Source organism: Siphateles boraxobius, unplaced genomic scaffold, assembly GCF_051911475.1.
Source record: "Siphateles boraxobius isolate OS27281-9 unplaced genomic scaffold, OSU_SipBor_1 5, whole genome shotgun sequence".
NCBI lineage: Eukaryota > Metazoa > Chordata > Actinopteri > Cypriniformes > Leuciscidae > Siphateles > Siphateles boraxobius.
In genome coordinates this window covers 28,263,177-28,276,592 of record NW_027509141.1, presented here as the reverse complement: position 1 = coordinate 28,276,592, position 13,416 = coordinate 28,263,177, and the positions used below count along the sequence as shown (strand labels likewise).

Below are 13,416 nucleotides of genomic sequence, written 5' to 3'. Positions count from 1 at the left end.
TCTGATAAAATGTTTTTTCCCTTTTTTATTATTCAATTTATCTGTTTGCGGGTCTTTATCTTGTCTTTTTCTTCTTTTTTTGTTTGTTTTGTTTGTTTGTTTATTTATGTAAGTGGAGTGGAGCTCTGTATAAACCCAAGTGGGTTTCGTTCCCCTCTTGTAATAATAATAATAATAATAATAATAATAAATATTGGTGCAACACTGTTTTTAATGTTTCTTCATCATGCAAATGTAGTTCTTTATGTCCTTATTAGCTTTCTTCTATCTTTCTGACTTTTACTCACAAAACATCATATAATAAACACATATCCATGCTCTACACAAATCAATTATGCTGTCCTTGGTGCTGAAGTAGCTACTCAGTTTACTTTTGCATGTGTTCCTTATTTTGATTCTTGTGATTCTCCCAATCTGTTTTGTGATGGATATTTATTTTTTAAACTACATAATTAAAGCATACTGTTCATATGCTTAATTAAGGAAACCACTGTTATGGTTTTATGCATATGCCAATTTGGACTGGTGGTAGCTGTTGACCACCAGAGGGGGGCATAAAAAAATCGTTTCAGGATTGGAAGCTAAATGACGGTAAAAGTGGTAAATTATTTTAATTTTTTGGGGGGGGGGGGGGGGCGGTAATTTGATTAGTTTATTACTAAAATTGCTCACTTAACATTACAGTTTGTAAATGTACATTTAAATATATATATATATATATATATATATATATATATATATATATATATATATATATATATATATATATATATATATATATTGCAAATTAAAGCAAAAAAAAACTATAACAATACCAGAGAACAGAAGAGAAAAAAATAAGATGAAATAAATAAATAAATATAATATAATATAATAACAAAAGAGAGGGGTTACCGTCATCAAAATAGATTGCATTAGGTTATACAAAACAATTCAATATTACAATTTGTTAAAATAACAAATTAAAGGTTCTTTACAATAGACTCAAGAATATTATGTGTTTTAGAAACCTTAGAGTTTAATGGTTTTTGAAAGATATTTAAAAGAAGGAAAAAGAGACTTTATATCAGGTGAGAACATTCTAAAATCCGGCTTACAATGAATGGTTCTGGCTTTGTGAAGATGAAACTTGCCCATAAGACAAAGCAAAAATACAGTATAATTAAAAAAAAATCATTAGAATGAAAATCTGATAAAAAAGTTATAGAATTTGAAATTTGTACCAATTTGTTGCAACTTCAAAAAAAGTAACAAGGTAACATCTGACCAGAAAGATTTAGAAAATGGGCATTTATAAAAATAAATGTAGAATAGATTCTTCTTCAATATTGCAAAAGGAGCATAAAGAAGAAACATTCTCAGAAAACCTGCTCAAAAATAGGTTACAAGGGTAATATCTATGAACAGTTTTGAAATGTAGTTCTTTTATTTTATTAGGAATAAAAAGATTGTGAGAAAAAGCCCATAAGTAATTCAAATCAGAGTTTAGATAACAGATACTCTATTTAGAACAAGCTTTAGGAAGAATTCTTGAAGTTGAAGAAAGAGCATTCCTAATAAAGAAGTTGTTGCATTTTTTATCTAATATATTAACATCACTGAATGCAAGAATAAACTTGTTTAAACGGTTGTAACTTAAATGCGCTTTAAACAAGGTTCTTACACTTACAGGAATGCTTTCAGTCACCTTATTAAAATCTCTTACAGAAATCATAACACTTTTTAGGGACATAAAATCATAAGGAAAGAAGGTCTCCTTGAGCACTAAACAAATCAGAAACAAAAAGAATATTTTGATCCACCCATTCTTTGAAAAAAAAAGAGACTTGTTACCACACAGTACATTTTCATTAATCCAAATAATACACGTGTGTGGGGAGAAATTATGTTTGAAAGCAATCTTCCAGGACTCAAGAGCTTGTTTTTTGAAAATTTGAGAGTTTAATATGTAATTTGCTGCACTTAAATTTACAAGATAATAAGAATTTAAGGTCACCACATTGTTTAAAGATTAAATTAGGGATCCAAAACGTCCTGGTTGCGTATGCAACCCACCGTTCCCTAAAGGAGGGAACAGAGGACGTAGTCGACGGTCGACTGAATTGGGATCTCGCTAGAGAGCCTGTCTTCTTCGAGTACTATTGAACGAGCCAATGTAATTGGCGTGCGTGATTCGCATCACACACTCCGCCCCCGCGGCGCGGGTATAAATACGGAAGTGGATGCACGCACTAGTTGCTTTTCGCTGAGGAGCCGAGAGTAACCCGGGGTCAGCGGTGGTCAAGCGGTGGCAAGGGGACTACGTCCTCCGTTCCCTCCATCAGGGAACGGTGGGTTGCATACGCAACCAGGACGTTCCCTTTCAGTCGAGAACGTCAGACGTAGTCGACGGTCGACTGAATTGGGATCACCCTTTGAACACGCCACTAACGCTGCCACCTTCCAGTGCCTAAACCAAAGCCTCCTGATGCCCCCGCAAATTTAAGGCGGGGAAGGACAGGGGTTAGGCCAGGGAAGTCACTGCTGTTCCTACAGGACCACTGGGAAAGCGTTCCCCGTACATTGGAAGGAAGGGACGCTGCGGAAGCCACATCCAACCCAGAGGGAGGTAACGTGGAGAATACGCATATGAACTGGGCGGAAACCGGGCAGTCTAACATATGGAATGTCACTGGGGTAGCTCCAGCCTAAGACGGGGGGAGAGACACCGGACAGTGACGGCAGAGACACTCTGCCCGAGGGAAGACACGGGCTCACCGCAGGGAGCCGTATCGTGGAAGAATACACATATGGGGTCGCCGAAGGGACCGCAACATATGGACCCAGCCTAACACAGGTTCCACACTGCTTACGAGTGGTAGGCCTAACACTAGACGTTCCGCACGTCCGACGTCGGAGGGGTGTGGAGGACCTCAACAGGGTTCAATTTTAAGGGAACTCAACTGGAGTAGAAAGGCGCACGTATCCAGTCCATAGGAGGGGAATGGCGCAGCAAGCCGACACTTGAACCGGGCTCACGGTGAAACTGGCTTCATGAGAAGGGAGCCCACGGGAAGCAGCGGTTCAACTAGGTGTCGTCCAGCCCCCAACTCTAGAATCTGTTTTAGCAAAGCATATCGTCAACGCCCAGGCGGAGCACTTTACACTCATCATAGAGGAGCTCAACACCTAAGGGGACATGTTGCATCTCGGATCTTTGCCGAAATGAAGGCAAGCACTAAGTGCAAATTTGCATGGAAACAGCCTTCCCTCTCTGCTGAATTCCAACAGATATTTGTAGAGCTGGTCTGAGGTCTATGACTTGCATTCTGTACACGTCCAAGCGAACGGACAGAGAAGCCAGGGCTGGATCTGCCTCCTCCAGGGCAGCGCTTGCAGGCTCACCACCTGCTCCTATTACGGGAGAGGTAGGAACCTTGGGCACAATCCGAGCCGGGGTCTCAGCTTGTGAGAGTTAGCCGGCCCAGACTCCAGGCACAATACGTTGACCGAAAGCGAGCAAGTCCCTACCCTCTAGTAGAGACCACGCGAGCAGGAGAACTGATATAACAGATTTTTTAACTCACTGCCTGCAGTGGCTCAGGGGCGGTCTCTGCAGTGCAGTCGCACCAGGGACAATGCCCAAGAGGATAAAGAGGGACACAAGGATTTACAAGACCTTGCTCCTCAGGAACCTGACGATCAGAACGTGCTTCTGCATACTTCTGCAACACGATGAGCGTCGTTTAAACACAGAGGCAACATCATTTTGAGGGTGAAGGAAAACAGCCTACTGCAACCCATTTTGCAGGAAAGAGAGCACTGAAGTGATCGAAAGCTTTCAGGATCTCCTCTGGAGAGAAGACGCACTCAACGACTAGGTTCCACTTCTAAAGGCGTAAGCACGCTACCCAATTCTAGGGGGTGCTCGCAGAAGTGATGGTAACTATCACATGTTCTTGTGATAGCCACCTGAACCTCCGCGTTCAGATGTAAGACCGCCCGGAATCTCCGGGGGAAGAACGCGTGTGCCATCGTGCCCCGTCCCCGAAGAGTTTTCAGGGGAAGTCAGGAAGGCTGTTGATGGGAACCAGGTCTAGTTGGGCCAATAAGGGGCAACTATGAAGACCTGTTCCTCTCCTGACTTGGCACGTAGGTGCAAGCGACGGGCGCAAAAGACAGGAGCATTGCTCAACACAACATGTGAAGATCACTGGGCTTCAGGAGCGTTTTCTGCTCAGCACTTGGGTGTGACAAGTTCACTGAGCTTCAGGAGCATTCCTGCTCAACACCTGAGTGTGATAAACTCACCGAGCTTCAGGAGCATTTCTGCTCAACACTTGAGTGCGAAGAACTTCACTGAGCGACAGGAGCATTTCTGCTCAGCACTTGAGTGTGACAAGTTCACTGAGCTTCAGGAGCATTACTGCTCAACACCTGAGTGTGATAAACTCACTGAGCTTCAGGAGCATTTCTGCTCAACACTTGAGTGCGAAGAACTTCACTGAGCATCAGGAGCATTTCTGCTCAGCACTGCGTGTGACGAATTCACTGAGCTACCTGTGATGAACTCACTGAGCTACAGGAGCATTGCTGCTCAACACCTGAGTGCGATGAACTTCACTGAGTTTCAGGAGCAATTCTGCTCAACATGAAGAGTGATGATTTCACTGACTTGAGCAGGCGCAAGGCGACCATGAGACGCAGTCACTTTTAGAAGGCTCACTGGGGTTAAACGCATTTCTGCGGGCCCCTGGGGCAGCTGAGACCCAGTGTTTGTCCAAGGGTAGTCCGCTCGGTTTACCCAAACACTGGCGGAAAAATAAAACCGGGGGGGCAACTGAGCGGCCCCGGAATGGTCATGACCCAGCCGGACCCAGGGGATGGAGTCTCCACTTGCCCTGGCTATAACTGTCGTGAGGCTCGATGGCGGCACGATTGAGTAAGCGGGAGGAGTGGAACAAGGCGCCCTCAGAAGCGTCTGACTCCAAGGAGGAGGTGACGGGTGAGTTTGTGACATGCAGGGGAAGCTTCGCAACGGTCGCGATGTCTAACAACTCGAGGCACGAATGCCCGTGTAGTCGGGGTCGCCCAGGCCCCCGTTAAAACACGCTCTTTGTACATGGCCCCTCTGTTGAAGAGGGTTTGGCAGCAGACCGGGATGAACTATAGTCACACAGGGTGAGCTGCTCTGCCACGGTCACCTTGGGACCCGATCGTGAAGCTAGCGCTGAAGCGGTCACATATGATGGAAGCCAAAGGCTGCGACTACCATATACCCCAGGAGCCTCTGAAAGTTCTTTCAGTGGGACCCTTTCTCACTTCAACACCAGCTGAACACATTCTCATTGGAGAGACATGTTAGACCGAGTACCTCTCCAAAACTGAAAAAGAGATACTCAGACCGTGGGCGAGATTACTCTCTTCCAGTTGACCTGAAGACCCAACGGGCTCTGGAGCACTCGAGGGGAAGGACACTGTACTGATACTCCACCGTTAGACGCAACATGCAGGATGGCCTGCGGTGCGGGGGGTAGAGATCTGAAGCACATGTCTTTCAGGTCAAAGCTGCAGACCAATCTTGGGCCAAGATGCTCACGACTCACCACCTAGTAGCACGAAGAGCGAGTTTTCGACTGGCCTTCGTACCGGCTGGAGGGCGGCTATATCAAATCCTTCGCCAGCAGGATAAGATAAACACGCACAAGTCAGGAGCACTGCTCAACACTCGGTGTGATGAATATCACTGAATTTTCAGGAGCAAGTCTGCTCAACACCTAATGTGATGACTATCACTGACTTGAGCGGGGTAGCCGAGCCTGAGGTGAGGCAGCAAAGTAGAGAGAGTGGTGTAAGTGTGCTGTGCAACACTTACCTGTCTCCACAAGCGGCAGGGGGCGCGTGAGAAGGCGGATGACCGGGTCCTCGAACGCACCAAGCTGCCTGCTGGCGACCAAGGGGGAGCTGAGGGGTGTAAGGCTATACAGGGTCACACCCGCCAGACTGGCCCTCCTGGGACCCAGGAACAGATGAAATTGCTCTCTCTTTGAAGTGTGGGTACCGCTTGCTCCGCTTTTTTTTTTTTTTTTAGGGAGCCAGCGGCGGAACAGACACACACACAAACAAAAGGCTCCACCCGGCCCTCACCCGGGGGGAGGGAGTGATCGTGCCACTCCAAGAGCATCTCCTCCATTCCTGGGCGGCCCCCTCCGGAATGCTTTTGCTGTCGCTTGCCACCTGGCTTGGCAGCGCCTGGAGCGGACTGGGCGTCTCTACTGCGGCCGGCTCCATGCTAAGGCCTGGGTCGAGGCTGCTGCGGAGGGCCAGCAGGAGCGGCAGCCGGGGAACGCCCACGGCGACGAGCAGGCGGAGGAGCTGCCACCGGCGGCGGGTGGAGGCAGCAGCTGGCCACCGGGGCAGGATGTGCCGGATGACCTCCGTCTGCGCTTGAGCGGCAGAGAACTGTTGGATGCAGTTCTCCACCGCGTCGCCGACCAGCCCAACCTGGGAAATTGGGGAGACCAGGAACCGAACCTTGTCCGCATCCGCCATACCAACCAGGCTGAGCCAACGAAGGCGCTACTGGACCACGAAGGTGGACATCGCCAGACCGATCACGCACGCTACGACACCCGTACCCCGGAGGGTGAGGTCGGATGCAGTGCGGTGCTCACCTATGAGCGCACGGTCTGGATTACCCTCGTGCATGCCATGGGTGCCCTAGCCTGCAGCAACGCCATGGCATGCAAGAGGAAGCGGCTTGCCCACAGGCTTTGTAAGCTCTGCCCGTCGGAACGGACAAAACCTCACAGGCCCTAGGGGGGAGACGAGGATCACCCCAAAAGGCAGCGGCCGCCGGACACAGGTGCACCTGTGTCGACAGACCGCTCCAATGGAGGGACACCTCGCAACCCTTCACCGTTCCTCCATCAAGGGTACTGAGGGGGAAAAGCTATTCAGGCAGTTTCTGGCAGAGAAAGATGCTGTTCACCACCTGATAAGCTCTCCATGCATTTCGGGAAAGAAAGGCACTGGGGCGGCGAGCTGAGAACCAGCGCGGCCCGCCCCAAGATACCAAACTCCAGATTCCAACCGAGACTGAACGGGACACGGTGGAGGTTCCACTCGAGCCCGGCAGCCTCGGCGGCCCGTTTCAGCATAGCTGATAATTCTGGATCCGGCTCGGGCAACATTGAACTCCCGGAGGGAGACAATGCAGCCGAGTCATCATCTCTAGAAGTCAGCTCACCCTCCGATGCTGCAATCGGCGTCCTGTCCTCCAGGAGAGCCCCGAGTGAAACCGCTGGCCCACCCATTACAGATGGACCAGCAGACAACACAGGAGGCTCCAGTGGTTGCAGTGGAAGGGAGGAGTGAGGAGCCCACAGGGAAGGGTTACCGGGCGGGACATCCAACACTATCCTCCGGTCACCCATCCCACACAGCACCCGAGGGTGGGGCATGGTAATGGGGACTCGCTCTCCGCCAACGAAGGCGAGTCTCGCCCTCAACACTGCGACAGTCATGTTCCCACAGTGAAGACACGAGCTGTCCACAAAAGCTGTCTCAGCGTGCTGTAAGCCCAAACACGTGACACAACAGTTGTGACCATCAGAGAGAGACAGGGAACGACCGCACCCAGAAACGCACGGGCGGAATGACATCTTGAAAAAGACGCAAACACACCCGTGTTGCTCTTTCAGAAAATAGGACCGTCACCAGTGCCGGAGCACACAGGGGAATGACCGCGGCAACACTGAACAGAGAACTGAAACAGTGAAGCACTCACTTTTCCGCCCTCTAACCAGCCATCAACACACACAAACATTTAGAAATTTGTTGCTGTTAAAACAGCAGTTGAGAGCTCAAAGCTCGCGATCACCGCTGCACTCGCGCTGTAGAACACCAGCACTGGGAGAGTCTTCCTGAAGAACACCGACACACTCGCTCGTTGTAGACAACAGCACTCTCAGAGACATCAAATTATGGAGGGATACAAAACAAAATGCAGCTTTACAGTTTAGACTCTAGGCAGAATTCAAATGCACAATGTGTAGTGTAATATAAAAACAGCAATACAAAAATTCTTTTATTTGTAATTTGAATAAAACTATCTGTTAATGCAGCATCAGAGATAAATAGATGGTTATAACAATAATTAAATAATTCACAGTTCAAAGAAAGAATTTACAATAGTTAAGATGTCCTCTGACGGTCAACACTCACAGCCAGTTTGTATATTATTAAATTAAAGCTACCACAAAATGTAGGGTAGTAGTATCAGCTAAGACAGATGGAATACGACCTGTAAAGCCATGCTACACAGTAATTTAAGAACAACATACAGTATGGTGAGCTACAACACAGAGCTGCATACTGCTGTTATAATATGGTTACTACAAAAAGCTATAAAGATTTGGACAGTAACCAAAATATTTCATATATATATATTAAATATTTTATTGCTTAAAATACTTTTTCACCATTGTTGTTGCAAAAATATTCATTAAACAAAAGTCACAACGTAAGAGACATTTCTGAGTCAAGCTGTCTTTTAAAAGTTATTTATTAATGCAAGAAGGCCCAGTTGCCACACAGAAGTCAAGTACAATCTGCAAAGCAAGTGTGACAGAGCTGAGCAGCCTTTATACCTTCTCTCAAGTTTACCTGCTTGCAGGCTCTTATTTAAACAAGGGAAGGTTTATCGGTTGGTGATCTAATCCTGCTGAGTTAATTCTTACAAACCCACAAGTTCTAAATTGGATGACCTCTGTTTCAACCTGGCTCCTTCTGATGTCTCAGCTGCTTCTCAGTGTTAAAACACACATTAGTCAATTGTTGTCAGACCACAGTCCAATAAACGGTCGTTTCAATGTCTTACTGAAAGCGAATGAAAATCAACACTGTAAATCTATGAAAATCAAATTTTCCCATAACACCAGAGTGTTGTTATTTAACAGCATTATGAGTCATTTATCAAGAAAACAAAACAAAAAAACCCACAAAGCAGAGCAGTAATACTGATGCCACAGGAGGGTGTTTATAGTTTGTTGGCAATGGCAATGCAGTACATGCAATCATAAACACACAGGGGATAAACTGAAATTACAAATAAAGATGACATTCGCAGAGCAGGCCAAAGGAAATGTGATCACGTGTAATACATGCCAGTAATTCAAGTTAACAAGCCTGGCAAATAAAAAAAAAGATTCCAGATAACTATGCTGTGTATTAAGGCATGGAAATATTGCAAGCAAGTAGACATAATGCAATAAATAAAAGGAAACATACCGATAAACAGCAACACAATAGATATACTGTGACATAAATAGGTTCACGAAAATGAAAGGGGTATAAATGTAATAATAATAGTAAAAATAATTTATTGACACAAGTTACACACATTTGTATTTTCATTAATTTAAAACTTGGTTTAAACGCAACATTTAGTAATTACAGTACTTAAATATCTCGCTGGATATATAAAAATATCTTGCTGGTTAAATATATAAATAAGTGCATTCTTCGATGTATGTAATAATGATGTAAGATGGTTCCTTTAAAATGGACATGTACATTAAACATTATATCTGTGTTACCCATTTATTTATTTATAATACTTTAGTGTTTGATGAGACCAATCACTGTTCCATGTGCGCACAGAAAGAAGTAATTGGAAGTAGGCAACGTGTGACAAAGTGGGTAAGTTTTTTGGTTCATTTCTAAAAGGATAATTGGAAAGTAATAAGGAGCAGCAATTTAAAACATGCATATGTGTATGTAGGAGTTCAGTAATATTTCTAACTTATTTTAGATCCAGTGTGACCGCTGCAAGAGATGGTACCACGAAAAGTGCCTGGGAATGACTCAGAAGCAGCTGAAATGGGCCAGACGCAATAATTGGGACTGCATTTTGTGCTGTTAAATCTGTTAAAAAGTTAACAGAATTACTACATTTATGTTATTTATCTTTTTATTTACATTTTGCTACTGTCAAATTTTTTGGTAAAATAATATTGCTAACTACATTGTTCATTTAAAAAAATTGTTCACATATTCACTAAAGAAAAGAGTTAAGAGTTTTAAATATTTTGTAAATAATTAAATAAAAATGTAAAAGTGAAAATCAATAACAGAATACATTGTGAAGCTGAGGTGAAATTTGTCTGTTGACAAAACAGCATATATATGAGATTTGGGGGGCTCTTATTTTGTAAAACAACACCAGAATGTCCTGAAACTTTGCAGGGGACACGTTGAGAAGGTGTCCTCTCCATCTGAGGTGGAATTGGTCTGTGCAAATTAGGACTTTAATTTTTATGATTTTCTGAATGTATGCAGACAACAGTGATATATGAGTTTTGGGGGCTCTTATTTTGTAAAACAACATCAGAATGTCCTGAAACTTTGCAGGGGGCACAGTGAGAAGGTGTCCTCTCCATCTGAGGTGGAATTGGTCTGTGCAAATTAGGACTTTTATTTTTATGATTTTCTGAATGTATGGAGACAACAGGTAAGCCTAATATATGAGTTTTGGGGGCTCTTATTTTGTAAAACAACATCAGAATGTCCTGAAACTTTGCAGGGGACACCTTGAGAAGGTGTCCTCTCTATCTGAGGCGGAATTGGTCTGTGGAAATTAGGACTTTTATTTTTATGATTTTCTGAATGTATGCAGACAACAGGTGATATATGAGTTTTGGGGGCTCTTATTTTGTAAAACAACATCAGAATGTCCTGAAACTTTGCAGGGGGCACGGTGAGAAGGTGTCCTCTCCATCTGAGGTGTAATTGGTCTGTGCAAATTAGGACTTTTATTTTTATGATTTTCTGAATGTATGGAGACAACAGGTAGGCCTAATATATGAGTTTTGGGGGCTCTTATTTTGTAAAACAACATCAGAATGTCCTGAAACTTTGCAGGGGACACCTTGAGAAGGTGTCCTCTCTATCTGAGGCGGAATTGGTCTGTGGAAATTAGGACTTTTATTTTTATGATTTTCTGAATGTATGGAGACAACAGGTAGGCCTAATATATGAGTTTTGGGGGCTCTTATTTTGTAAAACAACATCAGAATGTCCTGAAACTTTGCAGGGGACACGTTGAGAAGGTGTCCTCTCCATCAGAGGTGGAATTGGTCTGTGGAAATTAGGACTTTTATTTTTATGATTTTCTGAATGTATGGAGACAACAGGTAGGGCTAATATATGAGTTTTGGGGGCTCTTATTTTGTAAAACAACATCAGAATGTCCTGAACCTTTGCAGGGGACACGTTGAGAAGGTGTCCTCTCCATCTGAGGTGGAATTGGTCTGTGGAAATTAGGACTTTTATTTTTATGATTTTCTGAATGTATGCAGACAACAGGTGATATATGAGTTTTGGGGGCTCTTATTTTGTAAAACAACATCAGAATGTTCTGAAACTTTGCAGGGGGCACGGTGAGAAGGTGTCCTCTCCATCTGAGGTGGAATTGGTCTGTGGAAATTAGGACTTTTATTTTTATGATTTTCTGAATGTATGGAGACAATAGGTAGGCCTAATATATGAGTTTTGGGGGCTCTTATTTTGTAAAACAACATCAGAATGTCCTGAAACTTTGCAGGGGACACGTTGAGAAGGTGTCCTCTCCATCTGAGGTGGAATTGGTCTGTGGAAATTAGGACTTTTATTTTTATGATTTTCTGAATGTATGCAGACAACAGGTGATATATGAGTTTTGGGGGCTCTTATTTTGTAAAACAACATCAGAATGTCCTGAAACTTTGCAGGGGACACCTTGAGAAGGTGTCCTCTCCATCAGAGGTGGAATTGGTCTGTGGAAATTAGGACTTTTATTTTTATGATTTTCTGAATGTATGGAGACAACAGGTAGGCCTAATATATGAGTTTTGGGGGCTCTTATTTTGTAAAACAACATCAGAATGTCCTGAAACTTTGCAGGGGACACGTTGAGAAGGTGTCCTCTCCATCTGAGGTGGAATTGGTCTGTGGAAATTAGGACTTTTATTTTTATGATTTTCTGAATATATGCAGACAACAGGTGATATATGAGTTTTGGGGGCTCTTATTTTGTAAAATAACATCAGAATGTCCTGAAACTTTGCAGGGGGCACGGTGAGAAGGTGTCCTCTCCATCTGAGGTGGAATTGGTCTGTGGAAATTAGGACTTTTATTTTTATGATTTTCTGAATGTATGGAGACAATAGGTAGGCCTAATATATGAGTTTTGGGGGCTCTTATTTTGTAAAACAACATCAGAATGTCCTGAAACTTTGCAGGGGACACGTTGAGAAGGTGTCCTCTCCATCTGAGGTGGAATTGGTCTGTGGAAATTAGGACTTTTATTTTTATGATTTTCTGAATGTATGCAAACAGGTGATATATGAGTTTTGGGGGCTCTTATTTTGTAAAACAACATCAGAATGTCCTGAAACTTTGCAGGGGACACCTTGAGAAGGTGTCCTCTCCATCTGAGGTGGAATTGGTCTGTGGAAATTAGGACTTTTATTTTTATGATTTTCTGAATGTATGGAGACAACAGGTAGGCCTAATATATGAGTTTTGGGGGCTCTTATTTTGTAAAACAACATCAGATATATAGATAGATAGATAGATAGATAGATTAGATAGACGGACGGACTAACTGAAATAGCCTTCGCTGGAAGAATGGTTGACTGAATGGTTTCAGAATGGTTGACGGTCTTACCGTAATACCTAGTGTATAAGCGCATAGAGAAATATAGGGGCGGCTAGTTTGACTGCTCATTTCGAGGTGGAGGCTGGCCTGACTGCAGTCATACGACGGACAGGCGTCCCGCACATACGACGGACAGGCGTCCCGCACATACGACGGACAAACAAACAAATTGCACCAAATATGGTGAAAATCACGGCACTATAGGTGCGGTATAAACAAATTGCACCAAATATGGTGAAAATCACGGCACTAACTTCTCAGCAGACAGGAAGAATCAACCTTTTCTTTTGTAAAAAAAACTTAATTCTTACCTGTCTGGAGAAATCCCGGACGAGCAACCCAACTGTTAGAATGGAAATGAAATGGTCCAAACAAGAAGTGCCCCAAATCTTGGTCTTTATTATGAACAGATAATACGGCGCCGGCTGGAGTAAAAAGCTCAGCTCAATATCCTTTGTCTAGAGTTTATATAGTGAAAGTCTTAAAGAAAAGAATACAGGTCTAACCAATAAAATCAAACATTACATCATAGATATCATATAGACGTTATATAACAGCTTCTTAATATGGGCAATATCCTGTTAGATTTCCAACATATCCCTGGGACTGTCACGAGGGTGGTTCAGGGAAGACGTAGGCAGAAGATAGAATCCAAAAACGTACTTTAATCCACAGACAGGAAACAGGCAGATGGGTGTAACAGCGTGTAAACACAAACAATACCGGACCACGAAGTG

The 13,416-nt window shown here is 43.9% G+C and overlaps 1 pseudogene; it reads right to left on the bottom strand.

Annotated features, from left to right (window-relative positions):
* The window catches only part of LOC143711402 (two pore calcium channel protein 1-like), a 47,054-nt pseudogene that overhangs the window by 18,611 nt on the left and 15,027 nt on the right, over positions 1-13,416 (bottom strand).